Source organism: Pteropus medius, unplaced genomic scaffold (assembly GCF_902729225.1).
Source record: "Pteropus medius unplaced genomic scaffold, Ma_sr-lr_union100, whole genome shotgun sequence".
Taxonomy (NCBI): Eukaryota; Metazoa; Chordata; class Mammalia; order Chiroptera; family Pteropodidae; genus Pteropus; species Pteropus medius.
Window position 1 is genome coordinate 13,942,416 of NW_024352786.1, and position 17,848 is coordinate 13,960,263.

The following is a 17,848-nucleotide window of genomic DNA, read 5'->3' on the forward strand; positions in this document are numbered from 1 at the left end:
TGAAACGTAGGAAATACCTTCTTTCCAGAAATGGTCTAAGAACTAATTCACTTACTTTAGTCAAGTTTTACAAATGAGATATGACACAAGTGCTAGGAATTATTTCTATTACTTTTAGACTGAAGTACAAAATAGGGGGGGAAAATACTATGTTCATTTACACACTTTCCTAGCCAATCAAAATATTTCTCCTATCACCATGGTAGCAATTATAAAGACCAAGTGGAATCAAATAATCAAAACGTGATAATATCACTGGACTAACAATATGTTGCAAAACACTTCTGTTGCCTATAACAACAAATGAATTTGTTATCGCTCATTAGCTACAGAAGACTGCATGAGACTGCCTAGAGAACTCCAAGAAAAACTAAACTAAATTCATAAAATTAGACTAAATTAAACAACTTGAAAATGTAATTGGAGTCCTATGAAGAAGAATTAAACATAGTAACTGCAGATAGATTCTTTTGTTGCTGCTGTGCAAACTAACATCTGGAGAACATTTTTCTTTTCCTCCATATGTTGGGATAAAACTTTTCTTGAACAAGTTGACCTAAGCAAATATTTTCAAGAATATTTATAGTCTGTAAAAGTTTAAATGGAAAAATGGTCTCAAAATTAGCAATATCTCATTCTCATAGACATAGTGCTAATTCTGTCCCTTACTTTTCCTTACCTGGATTATATTAAAATCTTACTTCAATTTTTCTTTCTCTCCTCAGACCATTTGCAGATTAATAGTTTTGGAATGGTAAGTCTGCTCCCTATTTGCTGCTTTATAAAAAGCTTAATTCATAAATGTTCTGTAATCTGATCACATTTTATCTTTAGCTTTAACTAGTTTTAATTCATTTCTCTGCAATTTTTAAAAATCATTATTGCAAACTATGTATTTTGCCACAATATGTTAGATCTTGATCTCAGAGAATTCCCTAGTAAGAAAAAAAATTATATGTTTAAGTAAGGATTAGACTACAGGAGGAACATATACATGTAATTAATTGTATCACGAGGGTTTCATGGAGATGGGATACTTATTCCCTTAGTGGAGACAGATAAAAGTCAAATAGTAGACCACTTGTGAGTTGTGTGTTGAAAGATTAAAAGATTTTTACCAAGTAAATGAGAAATGAGGTAGAAGCTGAAAATTGCCTTTGAGCTAAAAGTGAGTATGCGTATGGGAGCAGGACGGGTGGGCAAATTGTGGCAGTGGGTTGAATAGAAAAGAACTGTGTTGCAGGTTTACTTAACTACTGTGTTGGCTCTAGCTGCTATAACAAAATATCAGTTTAGGTGTCTTATTAATAATAGTAATTTACTTCTCGCAGTTCTGGAGGCTAGAAGTCCAAGATCAGAGTGTCAGCATAGTCATTTTCTGATGTGGGCCCTCTTTTGGGTTGCAGACAGCTGACTTCTTTGTGTATCCTCACATGGTAGAAAGAGATCAAGGGAGCTCTTTGCTACCTTTATAAGGGCACTGATCTCTTTCATGAAGGCTCCACTCTCCTGACCTAATTACCTCTCAAATTTCTCACCTCTTAATACCAATGCATTGGACCTTAGAATTTCAACATATGAATTTTGGAGAAAAGCAGGCATTCGATTCATAGATACATCTCATTATAAGGGCTTGCAAGATAGGGGGAGAGATATGTAAAATGTTAGAAAAGTAGGCTGCTTCCACAGTTATGATAGCTTTTTCTTCTAGAGCATACTTTTCAACAGTTATCAGACCATATCCAAACTGGACTGCTTCTAAATATTCAAGTATAGGAATTGTTTTTAGTACTCATTAAATTTGAGAAGTTGTAGGCTTAAAGGAAATTGTATTTGGTCTCTGAGATTATTTAAATCATCAAATGCAAACTTTATTTACTATTTGATAAAGATGATGCATTTTCTTCAAAATGACCCTTCCCTTATTTTTCTGAGTACAATATGGGCTGCAAGATATTTAGAGGGTAGGAATAATGTTAGCTTCATCTGGGATCTAGCATAATAACTGATACACAGTAGACTGTTAGTGTTTTCAAAAGAAAAGTCGGGGGAAAAATAAAGCACATATAGTGGATTTTTTATTGTAATGGCTTTTGTTGCTTGTGATTTCCGGCATCTCTTAGTTCACCTTCAGTTATCAGCACTTCACATTTATTCTAGGGTACACATCTTCACCTTATTGGATAATTCTAATGTAACCATTGGCCAGGGTGCTCTTCCCTTATAGACAAATGAATGTCCCATGCAAAGATGTCCCTGTCCACCATCCCAGAACCCATAAATATGTTACCTTGTATGGTAAAGACACCTTGCAGACATGATTTAGTTAAGGACATGGTGATGGGAAAATCATCTTGTATTATCAGAGTAAGCCACCGTAATTACATAGGACCTTATAAGCAAGAGATAAGGGGATCAAATCAGAAAAGGAGATATGATCATGGAAGAAGAGGTTGGGGAGATGTGCTTAAAAGATGAAGGTAGGGTCCATAAGCCGAAAAATGCAGGTGGCCCCTAGAGGCTAAAAACTGCAAGGAAACAGATTCTCTCCTGGAGTCTAAAGAAGTAATGCGGCCCTGCTGACACCTTCGTTTTAACTGTGTAAGATTAATTTCAGACTTCTGACCTCCAAAACTGTCCTGTTTTAAGCCACTAAATTTATAGTAATTGTTACAGCAGCAATAGAAAACTAATATAGCCCTCTGCTAGTCAATCAGTAGACCCATGACCCAAGCTAAAGCAAAGGACACTTGTTCCTTGGACAATTGAAATTGTGGTTTAAGGATGCCAATCACAGAATCAGTGATAATACTCTGAAGAAAGCGTGTTATTTCTAGAGAAATTACCAGCAGTTTCTTATTTCCTGTTATCTTGATTTGGGTTTCTCCAAATACAGACCTTGAAACAAGAATTTGACTGCATATAACAGGATGGACAATCAGAGATTAAAATAGAGTAGAAAAAGCCCAATGTTTAATTTAAGTCTCTGAATTAGGCATAAGAGTAGGTGCTAGGAAAGCATATAGAATGCCTTAGACACTGGTGTGTCTGAAAGCTGGGACTTTATCCACTGAAGTTATTCTCTATTGGTTGAAGGCTGCCCCTTGGGCAATTAACTTCCCTGCTAACCTAGGCTACACCTGCAGGCGGAGCAGGTTCCCAAGGCTTCAGAGAAAGCCCTGAGGCAGAAAACTGAAGGCACCGGTGGAGTAGTAGCTTGAGGCAGGACACTGTCAGCATGCACAACTGTGATGAAAATCATAGATCAGCCCAGGGGATGTAATGTGGGCCACCAAAAGCATTCGAGCTCCTGATATTTATAAGCCTGGTTCTTGAGCTTGTGTACTTTCTGTGAACTGCCCAATGTTAGGTAAATCTCAAGTCAGTTTTTTGGAGCTTACAAATAAGAACCCTAGTTAATATATATTTCCTAAATTATTCTTCTCTGGTTCAATCCATTCTTTTTCTAATTGATTTTCGTCGACCATTTTAGGAATCGTTTAGCTAAAAATTGTGACTTTACTTCTTTAATATTTAAAATGATTACTCAATGTATGCTTTCCCATTTTTTCTGACTCATGTATATACACTTTATACATACTGAAGATGTCAAAAGCAACTTAAAATTTGTTTAAAATACAAAACCATAGGTAAATTGACATTGTTTTATAAAATTTCTGTTATGTATTAGAACCAATGTTCAAAAAGAATCACACTTTACTTTCAATGCCAGATGGTGGGAATATAAATTTCGAAGATAAGTTGAAGAAGATACAGTTTTAGAGGAATTTTTGTCAGATTATTTTAATTTCGTTCGATTTAACTTTTATTGACACTTATAAAAATAACATTATGCTTACAACTACACGAACCACTTCATGAAGTTAGAAAAATTTATTTGTAGAAATCCTGGACAGTCAAGTTTCAATGATCTCCCTCTCCCTAGCCCTGCGTAGTGTCATTCCACCACATTCCTGCATACCCAGTGGCAGTTAAGCTGTCCCTGGCTACCTGTGCAGTGTGATGCCACGTGTGCAAAACTGTCAAACCAAATGGTCTTTTCTCACGTTGTTTCTGCCCTGGGCATCACCCACATGCTCTGCACCACATTCCTTCTGCTTCTTACTGCTCACAGTTCAGATAATTCCATCTCAGAAAAACTTTTCTGTGCATACTAATTAGCCCTTCTCCTCTCTTTGTCTCCTCCATTCTCGCCTAATTACCTGTGGAAATATCCCTCTGCTTTGTTCATACTCTCCTTGGTTTTGGCATCTACCTTTGCCACATTTCCTTCTCTCTTTTCTTCCTCCTCCTCATCTTTAACTTCTTCATTTTCCTCTTTCTTTCAATTATCTTTTTTAAATCATCCTTTTTTCTTCCTCCATTCTTTAGTCATATCCTTTATTAATTTTCTGCCTGAATAATTATTTCTGTTAAAATTTAATTACCAGAAAAACACTAGTGATAAGTTTCTTCAAGAAAAACCAAGCCATAGATACAGAAATTCTTTAATATACAACTACTTTTATAATATGTCCAACTCTTAGTTCTCCCCTGACCAAACCCACACGACAAATAAAAATGTTGTTTTGATTTTGCTACTCATTAGTTGAAAACATTTACAAGGAGCATTCGGCCCCTCATTTTCAAAAGCAGCAACATTTTATATTATTTTATAATTCAAGTTAACTACTTAATCAAAATTAAGCGAGGCCACAAAGCTTTGCATATATTACTATTTCCTTTGCAATGTAGTTCTCTCCGTATTGCTGTTGTCTGCAGATTTGGGTCACTCTGCCTCATTCCTTGAAGTTTTTTTGCTTTGGTTCAGTGTCTCCTCCAGTATTACTCCCGTCATTATCCTTGCTGATTTCCTTACACACATAGATGATTCCTCAATGACCCTGGCCACTCACTGTCTTGAAATCTTTTCCTTCTATGATTTTGTCCTCTATTCAACACCTGCCACCAATTTCCACAGTCATATCTTAGTCTTTGACAATAATATTAACTGAAATATCTTCATAATTTAATATTCAAGCATCAGAAACTTAAGCTAACACCTCAAATATTTCCAGTTTAATATTTCCAGAATCCTAAATCCTACAATTCTTTTACTTGTCAGCACTTAGAATATATGGATCTCATCACATTTTCTCTGTCACTCAGCTTTATGATGTCGTCACTCCCTTATGCATCCAGGTTAAAAGATTCTATAGCTTATTATTAAAATCAGTATGTGTGTTCAAATTCCCTTGTACCTTTTTTTTCTATAATTTACTTCATCTGAGGAGAAAAAATGTTCTGGTTAAATATAGTTCTTTGCCTACTCTATGCTTATTAGAGGCAAAGCTGAAATTTGCTGGAGAGAAATCACCCAAATATTAACTGCCCCCCTTTGATGTTCAAGATTTCAAATTACAAGCTCACCCTTAGTGCTGCCCAACAAATCTACTGTATGCCCCAAGCCTGTTTACTCACTCATTCCTCTCAATGAGAATTTTATACCATTTCCTCTCTCTTCAACATAGTCTCAGGTGGAAATCTCACACCCAATGTTAACATTGTTTTCTATTTTACTGAGAAAAGCGGATCATTCATAAGAAAATTTCCACACAACCCTATCAATTCTATTTTCCAACCTACTTTCATTTGTATTCATATCTTTCTCTCTCTCAAACTATGAAGAAAAATATTTCATTTCTTCAAGCCAAACTCTCCACTTGAGCATCATGCAGGATAAATGCTGAATGTCCATGATCTCACTGCACGACAGTAGGATCAAGTCTACCCTCTGATCAAGGTCTTCTGATAACTTCCCAACTCCATTGAAATAAGGACAAAGTGCTCTAATATTCCCAAGAGGTGCTGACTATATCTGGTCCCTGACTAGTAGAAATGCTTTTTTGTTTATCCTTCACCCATATTGGTTTATTTACCGTTATTCAGTTTCACCAAACATGTTCCAAATTCCAGGCATTTGTACTTGCTGTTTTCTAGGGTGTATTATGGCATCCTCCTTTCTTCCCAAATGTTTCCTTATAAAGAAGCTCTTTTCTAATTAACCATAAAATATTAAGTCCAAATACTGTAATTCACCCTTAATTTGCTTTACTTTTCTATAAAGTATTTTACTCTTCATTGTTTTCAATCCTACCTCTACCTCTACCGTCCCTATAACCAAGACACTGGAATGTAATCTGCATAACCACTGGTATCTGTCTCATTCATAAACCACCATATTCTTAATGTCAAAAATCACAGAGGGGTTTTATTAAATGTTTGTTGAATGACTGAATAAATGAATAAATGAATTGTTATAAAACCTAAGTGAATTTCTTCATAATGTGTTGGTGTACTCATTTCAAATTACTCAAGGTGCTTAATTTAGCATACATAGTTCTATGCATAATCTTAATTAAATCTTAATCGCCAGCCTCAGACTCAATGATCTGTATTTTTCTATTTTTAAATTTTTCTTACAGTTCTAGAAGATTTATAGTTAACTAAGTTTTGGGAAGCATTGGTCCACAGGATTAAATCCAAATCTCATATACCCATAAACTATTTCTCATGATCTAATTCTTACTTTTTTGCCCGCCTCATCTCCAATGATTCATCCTTATACAATATGTTCCCCAAACATACCGATCTGTTGGGTTGAAAACGCAATTGATTTTATTACATTTGATGGCTTTCCTCCACTTTTTTTACCTGCACAAATCCCGTGTGTGTAGTTGACTCTTTTCCAATAATATGACAGAGAAAAGAAGTAAATGAGGATGACTTGATGTATCATGTATAGTGTCATTTGATGGCTGGTCTGAAGGAAGCCAGATAAGGACTTTTGGATGGAATTAAGCATTTATATAAAGCCCGTGTGTGTGATTTATGCTACTAGTCAATTAAACTGTGCATCAAGCTGTGAGCGTTTTGTGTTAGTCATACTGTGATGTGCATGTACCAGTCAGATTGTTAGTTATAAGCATCTTTAGCCTGATAATTTTAAGAAATAAAGGAATTTATCGACAAGACTTGTAGTAGTTCACAGCATCAATAGCAGTGGTGGAGAACCAGGCTTGAGAAATTGGGCAGATGTAGAACACAGCTAGGTAGGTAACCCCCCTGAACAAATCAGCCTAGTGAGAACTGTCTAGTAAGAATCCACTGCTGGACAGCACACACCATTGCTTGCACTATAGACCCTGTCAGTAGTTGGCAGCACCATTGGCAAGATACCCTTGATAACTGAATATTGCTACCATTTCTACAACTACCCCCACCCAGTGAATTTTCTACCATCCTTATTCTTATGTCACTAACTATTAAATAAGCATGGTGAGTCAGGCCATGTGCTTGTACCAAACATGAAGATTTGGCTGAGGGAGCTACTATCAGGACAGGTGAATTCTGCTCCCCCAAGAGACTCATATAGTGGGGATATTTCCAAACATGAAGAGGGTGGCATGTACATGCTGGGCAGCTCATCATATGACAATTACTCAATATAATTAAGAAAATTAAGTTTCCAATTAAAACTAAATTAAAAGGTTCTGATTTTCTCTTAAGACCCGAGGTGTAGCAGATATGCTCGTATTTGGCTCTGAGAATTGTTAAGACCTCCTGTGCTCCTCTCTGATCTTTATTAAGAAGGTAGTTTCTTAGTTTGGGTGACCCTCTAACACATCCGCATGAAATTTCTGAAACATAGTTAATTGTCTGCCACCCATGTGCATTGCCCTTGCTTTTCCCTCTACCTGCCTCTGTTCAGAGATACACCTGGTATTAACTTCTCATTCTTTTCTCTAAGACTACTTTAGACTTTGTTTTCTTTTCAAAGCTATTCCTAACACCTAGAAGCAGACCAGCTGCACATGACAAAGGGACATCTCCCTTAGAGTGTCCTCTGCTTGAGAACAGTGATGCTCATCTCCTTCGTATTTGAGTCTGAAACTTAAGGAGGTGTTCTATAACTGCTTATCGCATAAAGTATTTGAAAGGCAAATGTATTCCACTGGATTGTTCTGGGTCTGTATTTGGTACTGGCTGAAAAGAAAACACAGTTATCAAGTATGAGGGAGGGGAGTCTTCTCAACAAAATAACTGACAAGTTAGTATTTTCATTGGAAATAAATCAAATATATTCCAAATTCTCCATTGCTTGATTAAATTTTATTTCTCTGTCTTTTTCAGTGCGTTTAAACTGAACTAAAATACCAGAGGGAAAAAAATGTCAATGAAAATAATTCAAGTATAATTATTTGCTGGTGCCTCTTTGCTTGGAATTATTTTTCTATTGATCCATTGTATGTTGTACTCAGAAGAGAAAGTTTACCATGAGACAGTACATCATGCTGGTTATTGATCGGCTGTGAAATACTGCTTCACCCATTCACAGTCCTCATTTATGAAGAGTACATTTCTACCATCAGGGACACTTTTGTGCTAAATTCCTAAAGCTCCATGAATCTCCTAAGAATCTCTTCCTTCAATGAACATATATTATGACCACACAGATGTGGCTCTTGATGTAATTTCCAGAAGCTGCACTTCAGAAATATAGCTAGTACTCAAACCATAAGCACAGAAGATTTGGTAATAAAGTTAAAGAATAATGAATTTTGCAGGCTATTTATTTTCTAGAATGTACTGAGACAATGACTGATCATCCCTTTGAAACTAAGATAAATATCTCTTAAAATGAAATTAGTCTACATCTTGAGTATAACTGATGCATGTCCAGAGTTTGTCCACAATTTATTTTACCTTTCTAAAATAAATTACACATTTTAATTGAATAAAAGTAATGTAGTCCTTACATTATTTTGCAATTAGTGATTATAAATATTGTATTTTTACAGTTTAAATTAAATATTAAATCACAAATCAGATAGATTTTTATAAGATATTTTCTCCTTCAGTTAAAAATTAACAATATTAAAGAATTTAGATTAGGGATATTTAAAAGTTTCCAGAAAAACATATACACAAGAAGTTAATATATACTCACCCATTAAATATTTTGATATATTATATTATATTAATATGTTGTAGCATCATTTTTTTAGTACATGTACTTTATAGCCTTTCATTTCAAGTTCTTAGTAATATAAACATATAAACTAACCAGGGCAATGAATATTTGGATCTTATGTACATGCTGCTCTATAACCTTACAAATAAATAACTTTTACAGAAAAAGTACAGATGATACTTGAACAATGCAGGGGTTAGGGGCAGCCACTTGCAGTTAAAAATCCACACAGAATTTTGACTCCCCCAAACCTTAACAACTAATAACCTACTATTGACTGGTAGCCTCATTGAGAACATAAGAAGGCAATTAACCTGTTTTGTATGTTATACATATTATATACTGTATATATCTTACAATAAAATAAGCTAGGAAAAAGTAAATATTATTTAGAAAATTATAATAAAGAGAAAGTACATTTACAGTATATATTGAAAAAAATCTGCGTGTAAGTGGACCTGTGTAGTACAAAACTGTGTTGTTTGAGGTTCAAGTGTACTTTTTTTTGCCTCAGGAATTTTTCTATGAAAGAACATAAAAAAACTTTTAAAAAAAGTAAAATTAAATATATGCACACAAATACACACAGATATACAACTCAGGATACCAATAATAATGTCATTAGGCAAATTTAAACTTAAGTTGTATGCCTGAAAGTCAATAAATACTACCAATATATGTGATAAATTGTTTGCTCTGATATATGTCTAGCTAATAAAATCTATTGAGACTAAAATGATTTATCGATGTGTTGGAATAATGAGTATGTATGTAAACACATAAATGTTTATATGTGGTTGTATATATTTGTGTATATATACATATATTATCTCTATATATACATACATACACACATGTGTACATATATCAGTGTTTATTGATGAATATACACAAATATATACATATAATATATGAGTAGGTTTATGCACATGTGTTTATATTCACATACAAACTTTTCCTAAAAAGAAAATAGCCTATAAAAAACAGTTTTATATTAGATTGTGGTGATGATTGCACAACTCCATGCATATACTAAAAATCACTGATTTAGTTTGATAAATAAATGAATTATATGTACATAAATTATATCTCAGTAAAGTTAGTTTTAAAAAGAAAGAAAGAAAAGGAAGATTCCTGGATCATTACTTCTTGAAATTCCATAATTTCAATAAAGAGTGATGATTTGATTTTCTATAAACTCTAAAGCCAAACAAACAAACAAACAAACAAAAGTGAGAGAATTTTACAATAAATTCTTGGGAAAGCAGGTGAACAATATCAAATTATTCAGTGGAGCTAAGGATGTTGAACCTGGACTTTCCATGAGGGAAGCCGAAAAGGAAACTGATTTACTCACACAACTCACAGGAAGTAGAAGAACTAGGATACCCTGAAATGTCAGGAAAGATTGTCTTAAATTTAGAAAAAAAAAATGTTATCGACCTTAAGACATATTTGGATACCCAGATCTCCTCCCCAAGTCATCACAATTTAGGAAGTTGTTTCATCTACATCTCTAGAAATAACTGGAAACAATCAAATAAAGGGCATCAGGGCTAGCAGACAAAAGGCATACTTAGGAGAATGTATTTAGACTTCCAAACCAAACTGCTCATGGTCCATTCTCAGAACAGAGATTTCATAAAAGCTGTCATTAAAATTCTGAAGAAGATAAATAAGTATATAACATACATAGAATAAGATAAGATATATATGTGTGCGTGTATATATATATGTGTGTGTATATATATACATATATATATATAAAACCTTTAAGAGAATTTAAAAAGACTTCATAGAGTTAAAATTATAACACAACTGAAAGCAATTCAACAGAAAAATTAGAAAGTGTAATTTAGAAAACACTAAATGAAAATAGAGCACAAACAGAAGAAAAGAAGTGCAAAATATAAAATAAAAAACATTATTTACACAAAGTTTAGAGGAGTAGTTCTTGATTTCCAGCATCTGAACATTAGAAACACCCAAAGAAAACCATATCATAAAACTTTAGAACATTGCAAACCAAAAGTGCCTCTTCAAAGCTCCAAAGAAAAGTAAAACAAAATGAAATAAGACAAGAAACAAGGTTCAGAATGGATGGCATCTGCATTCTAATTAGCAACTGGAAATGAGGTAAGACACTTTTATTCTTTAACCCTTGCAATCTGTCATCTATGTGACTAGGAAAATTGCACTCTCCAATGACTGGCATCTTGCATATGCTAAATATTTTTTTCAGGCCTCATTTTTGTAGAGAAGGCAAAAATTGAAAATGCTGATAATTTTCTTCTTTCAAATCTCATCTCTTATTTACTGCTTCCTGAGTACCTATATCAGTTAGGACAGGCTAAGTTTTGCTACAATAACAACTCTAAAATCTCACTGTGTTACAATGACACAGGTTTATCTCTATTCTTGCTCTGTGTCCATCTGGTTCAATTTTAGACCTGTCTGATGTGAACCTCATTCAGGAATTTAAATTGATGGAGCACCTTTTACCAGAAACAGGGAACATAGAGGAGCATATGCTGGTTCGTAAAGCTTCCACTCAAGAATACTGCATGTCACTTCTACACAAAATCCCTAGGCTAAAGGAAATCATGCGTGTGTTCAACAAGGCTGAGAGGTATAACTCTTCCTTGGAGGAGCTCTGAATCCTTACAAACAGTGATGGTGTCTACCAGATCCACATTTCTATTCCTTGATAAAAAAGCTCAACTTGTATATAATTATGTTGTTTCAAACTTAGCAGCTCAAAATTTTAACTTTTCAAATCTATCTTTAAACCAAGATGCATTTTCATCTTAATTATTTGTTAATAATACATTCTTTGAATCACCCACACAGCCTTAAAAACTTTTTCACTTTTCTAAATTTCAGACCTATTACTCTATTTTTCTACTCTTAAAATCACAATATTTATCATTATATCTATTAAAATAACAAGAACAATACATTTTAAAAATGAAAACATTCATATTTCATTTTCTATATGCCAAGTATCTAATTTTTAAAACATTCTCTTAAACATCTCATATCATTATCATAAAAACTAAAGTAGTTACTATTATAATTCCCTTGTTACAAAGGATGAACAGGCTCATTTCTCCATTAATGATCCAACCACAAATTTGAGTCCATCTTGCAAGTTTCTGTTCTGGATCTTGAAAGCTGCTTAGCAACTCTCATACTTTTTAGGCAAACAAATGAATTCTAAAAAAAACTGCCATATTAATTCTTGAAAATTTACTTTTTTGCTAACGTATCTTATTCAAAATCCTTCATTGGCTTCCATCTCCACCTGTATTAGATATAATTTTATCTGTACCACATTTAATAACCTCCAAAATATGGCTGTAACTTCTTTTCCATTCATAGTTTATTAAAGCCCAATTTGCACAATAAGGTCTATTATTTTCTAAATCCATCTCTTGCATTCTGAACATTGCTTAAATGTTTTCTTCACTTAGAACACTTTTTTTTTTCATTGTTTCTAAAATCTCATTCACTAGAAATGGTAAAAATTAAAAGATATGATGAACAAAAAATAACAAAATAGTATAGTCTGTATCATCCAAGATTTATTTTTAAAGTCGTTTGCACATACATGATATAAATTATGCATTATTTCATTCTCTTATTTGTGGGTTTTCCCTCCAGAATTTTGCTACCATGATGACATTCTCCATATATTTTAGAAAAAAAAAAAAAGGAACATATTGTCAAAATGTTATTTTTCAAGTTCTTCTATAATAACTGCTTTCCAGAAGACCTAATTCACCATAATAATCTTATGAAATAGATGATATTCTTTCTTGTTTTCTATTATTTAAATATTTGTATAATTTCTTATAAAGGATCTCAAGATCCTTGAGAGAAAGGAAAGTCTTGCTGTCTGGCAATGTAAGGTGTTATGTGACAAAGTCGGTCACAAAACAAATTGAAATATAACTTTAATGATGAATAAAGTATAATCAATTAATGTGTAGGAAATGGTGGAGTGATTAATTTTTCTAAGGACAAAACAAAGAAGAATGCTTCCTCTTCACATGGGATTTTGACTAGAATGGAGACTAACTAGGGAGTAAACTTAAAATGATACAATGTTATGTCTTGAAACAACAAAGGGAGGTAACAGTGATAATTAGTCAAAAGTTTAAATTATTTAATTAGAGATACAGAATTATTTAAATGAAAGCTAGGGCATTCTTTTAAGACTACTTCAAATAAATGAGAAACCCAGTGCGTCAGTATTTTTAATATGAACTTTTCCTTATAACTGAGAAAGATTTGTTCATTTGAGGGAAATCGAAAAGAACAATAAGTAGAGTTGAAAGATTTTATAGAGCATCATGAAATAAATGTCAAACAGTGATTCACTTATACTCCTCATATGCTAATTTACATATGAGTAATATGAGTTGCATATATCAAATTTTGTGACATTTATTTCAGGAAGCACTGTAAAACTTTCAACTGTGGGTATAGCATTTACTTTGAATTTTATCTCAATGATGGTGTCATCGCTGAATGTTGAAACAGCACAGAAAGTGCTGCCTATATTTTCTGTTCTTATGGCATTATAATTATATGTAGTTGTATATTTCTGTGTACCAACATTATCTCTTGTCATTTGCATATGGAATATTGAAACAATATGTTTCATATCGACATTGAAACAAATATGTGAATTGTTTCTTGCTACTTCATCAAATCTTAAGGTATATCTCCAACAAAAAAAATAAAATTAAAATATTGATGGGAGAAGGACCCCTCTGGAAGGTAATATAGTGAGGAAAAAAACTGCATTTAAGTCATATTCTAAATATCTTCTTTCAAAAATATTTAATAATATAAATATGTTATATATCTCTATGTGTTAAAATATAAGAAATTCCTAGTGAACTTTATAAAATAAAACCATTACAATTTTTTTGCATTAAGTTTTATTTAAAAAATAAATACATTTTGTTATAGGAAAGGGAAAACACTGCATGCTATTAAATATTTAATAATTTATTTTTATTAAATGACCAAAAACTTAATTTTAGGAATTAGTTCTCTCTCTAAGAAAGAAAGGGAAAAAAAAGGAGAAATTAATTATGCAGTTCTTATTAGTTAAGTAGCTTTACAATTTTCAACCTGGTTGAAAAAAAGGTAGTTTTCAAATTAGACACCATAGGAAAATCAGAGTTTATAACAAAAATCCTATAGCCACACTAACTTCTGTTGTGGTGACATGACAAGAAATCCATAATTACTCAAATGCTTTATACTTATGCCTTCCAAGCTACTTGCTCATTTTTGCTTTCTTTGAGCATAATACGGTATCCTGATTCAAAAGAAAAGATATTTGGTGCTATTCAGGGATTAGTAGAGGTTTAAATGTTAATACTCTGCAACACTATTTCTTCTGAAGAATTCTCATTTAAATTCTTCCGGGGCCCTCAGAGTATATGCTTTGCTTAAAAAGGGCATTTGTGGAAAAAATACTATCTTGGGAATGCAAACTGCAACACACCACAATAATCTTTGAACATTATAGCACTCTGCCTTTTAGTGTTCTGAATACAGTAGACAGTACAATTATAGCTTAATGAAGATATTTTACTTACGCAAATATTTACTGGAAGGTAAATTATTATTTTATTCATTTTAAATTATTTATATATATAATATGAAATATAATTGTAGTATTGGTAAAAAGTAGAAACCTACTTTCTTCACATCAATATATAGAGTAAAAAATTTCAAATAAGATTAATTTTAAGCAAATTGAAAGCTCTCTCTCTTTCTCTGTCTCTGCCTCCCTCTCCTTCCTTTACTTTTTCCCTCCTACTCTTTCTTCCTTTTTCTTTCATTCTGTTTTCATTTTTTTCCATGCCTGGTTATTATAAACAGAAGCATAGTCTTTTAATTAAGCAGAAACCTTCTCCAAAAGAGAAATGTTCATTGTAAATAAAAAAAGAAAGAAAATAACACATGGCTCTTTATGTTCATTTAACGTTTGTCTATAGTTCTCTGAAAAGATATTGTAATTTTTCATTTGTTCTGTGTGCCTTAGAAAATAAAAATTTATAGAGAAAATAATTATCTTCTCAGTTCTTCCATGGTTTGTTTCAGAATCTAGTAATTTGCTCCAATCTGAGAGATTAATACATTTTCTAAACAGCATACCAGGCAGTAGCTAGTTTGGAGATATATTTGGGAGTTTTAAGATTCCTGGATAATTTAGACTGGAGCCTTAGGACCAGTTCCTTTGCCTTTAATAACATGACAAATGGTGTGCAGCAATTCATTTCCAGATAACACATGGTTTGCAGGTGCTACTGTGTTTTTCTGTACTCCCAATTACATTGTATTGTTTGGTTTGTCAATGCCAGTATAGCCTACAATAGACATAGCATGTAAGTTTAGATTTTAAAATTATATTTTTTTGGAATTTATTTAATTTATACATTAGAATGTCAAAGTCCAGTGCGGTTAACACACACATCCAAGGTCACAAATATGGTTAATGACAAAGTCTAGGTTAATACAGAATTTCCTGAAACCTAATACACTATGTATTTTCTCATTGGTACTCTTAAAATCTTTTCTGATTCTTACATTAGATGGAGAAATGAAGGATCCTCCATAAAAGCCAGTAGCTCTGAACTTTACACTGAAAACATTCTCTTTGCTGGAAGAGAATACATTTTAATAACCCAAGTGACAGGGTCTTTGAGGGACTGCTTACCCACCACGGACAGCACAGCAAGGCTCAGCAGATCATGGACTATCAAATAAAGTAATCACTTCTTTGCCCATCTGCAATAATAGTTATAAATTATGAAATGATGTTTAAGAGAAACTAGCACATGCCAGTTTATTAAGAAAAACATGTATACACTGTACCAATCTAAATAATAGCTTTTGTTTTCTTTTTTCTCTTCTTCATTCACCACTCTCAAAGAGGAGTACATTCTTATTTTTTATCAATGCGAAATCTCCTTGTCCTAACATTCCCAAGGCTTATGTTTCCATTGGGTCCAAAAAATGTGCCTTTCCAATTATCAAGGGAAGGAGAACTCTCTCTCTTAACATCCTCTACCTTTATATGTGCCCCATGAGAAAATAACTTAATCAGATATTCTGAATGATAATGTGGCTACTGAGAAGCATTGGCAGAAATATGCAACATAGAAATAGAGTTTAATTGATAATAAAATTTGAATTAAAAAAATGAATATTTTGAATTATCCTTAAATTCCATCACCCAAAATGGAATAATGACTGTGTTACTAATAGCATCTCAATTACTAGCAAGGAAGAAAAAGAGCAGAGTAGAACCAAGTTAACACATGAAATAACTCTAAGCCCTATCTCACTGTTTAAGCTTTTTGACACCTTCTGAAAAAGTCGTCAATAAACTGAGACACTGGTACCAGTCCAAAAAGGTAAGACGATCTCACTTTCAGAGTAGTGCTTGGTGAACATGCAATATTCCAAAAGTCAGTATAACAATGAAGTATTACTACTGTCACCAGAGAGCATGAAGAAAACAAAGCTGACATTGATGAAGAGCAAATATTATATGTCACTAACTAAAACCTTGACCTAAGATCATCTAAATAAAATACATGACTACCTTGGAATTCGTTTTTTTTCTATTGTAGAGTTTCTCACATTCATAAATCAAACCTAATTAAAACATAAGAGAGTAATGATCTAAAATACAGTAACAACAACCAATGAGTCTGATTCTTCCAAAACAGGGTAAATTTGCTGTGAATAGTTGTGTGTGTTTTAAGGGCTGTGGGAAAACATGCTTGCATTTCAAACACCTGATGGTTATGTTTTATAAAATTTCAGCATAGTGCCTTGCATGAAATGGGTGCTCAAAACTATATGTATTTAGTGAACAAAAAAATACTGATGCTGAACCTGTGCTCTCTTTTTATTTTTTTTATTTTTATTTTTTTAGGTGAGGTAACCCTTGGTTGACCTGACAAATTGCAAGGATATTGTCAGTTTACAATCCCTTATTTTTTTGTTTTTTACACCAACAGCACCTGGTCTTCCCAGGTGGTCTCCTATCCAAGTAGTAACCAGGCCCGACCCTGCTTAGCTTCTGAGATTAGATAGGATCAGGCTTGTTCAGGGTGGTATGGCCGTAGACTATGACTCTTTTTATAATACCAAATTTATCTTTGATTCTATACTAACGTTCTACTTCAGGACAAACTGTCTATTGATACTTTCCCATACTTTTTAATTTTCTCACCTTTATAATTTGGTTCTTTTCAAAGAACCCAATTCTCTTATATATTCTGCCTATCTAAATTGTACCTTTCCCCTGCCCTCCCCAGAATTTAGCTCATCTAAGTTATCCATTAAACTTTCCCATCTCTTCAAAACTGAGATTACAGAAGAGTGCTGTCTCAACCAATTTGTCATGGAATAAACTCATTTTATAAAACACTCACCCTTCATATGTGCCTCAATGCTTGTAATATCTGTGCCCTTTAATGATCACTTTTATACTGGTATGACAAGATATATAGTATGTACACAGTGAGCTTTATTAGTAAATATGAACCATTCATTTAATGCTCATGCTTTGGATTACTTTGTGCCAAGTAAGCATGCAGAGAAAAGACAGGGAGATTGTAGAGACTGTCTGTGGTGACAAAATAAGTGGAAGCTTTAATTCGTCTGAGATAATTTCTTGTTTGATATTCTGATCGCTAGACCTCTATAAACAAGTCTTCTGTAAAAATCTTGGTGTGAAGAATTCTTAATTCAATTACAAAAAACACACAAATTAGA

The 17,848-nt window shown here is 33.1% G+C and overlaps 1 pseudogene; it reads right to left on the reverse strand.

Annotated features, from left to right (window-relative positions):
• Nucleotides 1-17,079: 17,079 nt before the first annotated feature.
• On the reverse strand, nt 17,080-17,198 carry LOC120591405 (uncharacterized; annotated as a pseudogene).
• Nucleotides 17,199-17,848: the final 650 nt, after the last annotated feature.